At 47.7% G+C, this 2,473-nt stretch overlaps 1 non-coding gene across 1 annotated transcript; it reads left to right on the top strand.

The window, feature by feature from the left end:
• The first annotated feature begins 350 nt into the window (after positions 1-350).
• Trnas-cga lies at positions 351-425 on the top strand. Its single transcript has one exon. It is a non-coding gene; the product is annotated as a tRNA-Ser (tRNA).
• The last annotated feature ends 2,048 nt before the right edge of the window (positions 426-2,473 follow it).

Below are 2,473 nucleotides of genomic sequence, written 5' to 3'. Positions count from 1 at the left end.
TCAGGAGTGCTAGTTGGTTGGTTGGTTGGTTGTTTGGGGATGGAGACCAGACAGCGTGGTCATCGGTCTCATCGGATTAGGGAAGGAAGTCGGCCGTGCCCTTTCAGAGGAACCATCCCGGCATTTGCCTGGAGTGATTTAGGGAAATCACGGAAAACCTAAATCAGGATGGCCAGACGCGGGATTGAACCGTCGTCCTCCCGAATGCGAGTCCAGTGTCTAACCACTGCGCCACCTCGCTCGGTGGGAGTGCTAGACCTGCAAGATTGGCAGGAGAGCTTCTGTAAAGTTTGGAAGGTAGGAGACGAGGTACAGGCGGAAGTAGAGCTGTGAGGAGGGGGCGTGAGTCGTGCTTGGGTAGCTCAGTTGGTAGAGCACTTGCCCGCGAAAGGCAAAGGTCCCGAGTTCGAGTCTCGGTCCGGCAAACAGTTTTAATCTACCAGGAAGTTTCAAGGCACTGTCTCCTCTGTTTCGGAGGGAATTATAACATTCTGTTTCTCTTTTCTCTCTTTTTTTCTATAAACAGTTTTTTTATACGTACTGCTTAACGGCTCCCCACTGTAGCTGTAGAGAGTTTTTACAGTACTGGATTTGTGTTCTTTCCGATAACTTGCTTTCATGATAACCTTTTAGATTCACTACCAATACATACTAATATTCGTAACCGCGTATCGCAGACTCGACTTGAGCTATATACCTGAAGTGTATTTCACGAAACTAGCTTTGATTTACACACACCCTCCCGAACAGACGTGTGTGTTGAAGCGTCACTTCCGGGACGGGGAGGTACGCAAGGCTCAGACCGAATCAGCCCAGCGTATTAACGATGAGGTGTGCTGCCCAGCCTGGATGGCTTTTTAGGCGGTTTCCCACATCGTAGTAAGTGAATACCGGGCTGGCACCCATACCCCTCAATCTTCGCTCATTTTCACATGAATAAGGCTACACACAGACAAGTTGGGATACACACATTCTGTTCCGGGGGTAACAGGGTGGCGACAGAAAGGGCATCCAGTCATCCCTTAAAACTAACCATGTCAAATCCGTTAATAATCTTGCCGACCCTGCGCTGGTGCGAGATAAAGGCAAAGAAAACGAAGAATGGATTCGATTTACACACATCAATAAAGGTTTTACATAACCACATTCGTTCGAAATTGTGTCTGTATATATTAATCTCCTATGTGCCCAGATCACCAAATAAAAAAATAAACGATCATTTGCATAACAATTAAAAACGTCTGTTTGCCAATGGCGGACAACTGAGCAATGTTAATAGGTGGTGGAACGTTCCCTTGCTCGGATGCACGCTTCAATCCGTCGTGTCACGCCATCGGTGACGTCATCAAACCAGCCCTCATCCAGATTGTCCCACTTCTTAGCGGAGATTCAGTGTAAGTGGCGCAGAGTACGCGGTCGTTGTCAGAGTCCGAAAACGGCTCATTTCAATCGATCCCACATATTTTCGGTTTGGTTACTGTCTGGGGAACAAGCAGACCACTACTTTTTGGCGAGCCTAGCATGCTGAAAGAATGTGCTCACGAAAACAGCACGACCAGCGCACGAATTATCATGAAACAAGACGAAATTGTCTGCAAAATGATGGCGATACGGCCCCACTATCGGTTGCAGAATCTCGTCCTTGTACCATACAGTGGTGCGATTGCCCTCAACAACCACAACAGCTAAGTAATGCCACATCAAAACATCACTCCACCACTACCTTGTTGCACATGTGAGACACATTGTTGGAGACGTTCGATATCAGTGGGTTGTCTCCAAACAGGTTGTCAGCGATTATCAGGGTAGGAACAGATGCGAGTTTCGTTCATAAAACAACTCCCGACGCCAGTCTTGGGGCGCCCATTTTGAATGACTTTCAGACCATCTGTCACGGAATCCGTGGTGATGCGGTGTACTTTCAAGTGCCTGCCACAGTCGTCGGCCACGGATATTCCCATAATGCAATGGTCTCCTGACAGTCTGAAGCGACACGCTATGTCCTGTGGCCTATTCGAACGCCGTATCCAGTTCTGGAGCACTCAGCCCACGGTTCCTTTGACTCATACGTCGTAGATATCGTTCATCTCGTGCACCTATCGACTGTGGACAGCCTGTGTAATGTAAGTCATCAATACTGGCTGTCTATTGCAACCGATTCCTTGCCCATAAACACGTAACTTTGGCTGCAGAGCAGGCGTCGAGAAACTTCCTTGGTTAACGCGATGATGTGAACCAGATCATTGGTAGCGATTGTCCTTTCTGGCATTTTTTATGTTCACTCTACTATTCCATAGACGTCTTTAATGCGCTGCTACTGCTGCATCACTTTCAATAAAAATGCTGCAATCCCAGTCCATTCGAGAGCGTCGTTCTACCCACAGGCAGCAGTCATGGTAACTGTGTGTATACTTACAAACAACAACAGCGGTGACCTTCCGAGACGTACAGGAACAATCACAATAGCAACATA

The sequence above is a fragment of the Schistocerca piceifrons genome, chromosome 1 (genome assembly GCF_021461385.2).
Source record: "Schistocerca piceifrons isolate TAMUIC-IGC-003096 chromosome 1, iqSchPice1.1, whole genome shotgun sequence".
In the NCBI taxonomy this organism is placed as follows: Eukaryota; Metazoa; Arthropoda; class Insecta; order Orthoptera; family Acrididae; genus Schistocerca; species Schistocerca piceifrons.
Note: the sequence above shows the minus strand (reverse complement) of the source record. Positions and strands in the feature narration are given on the sequence as shown.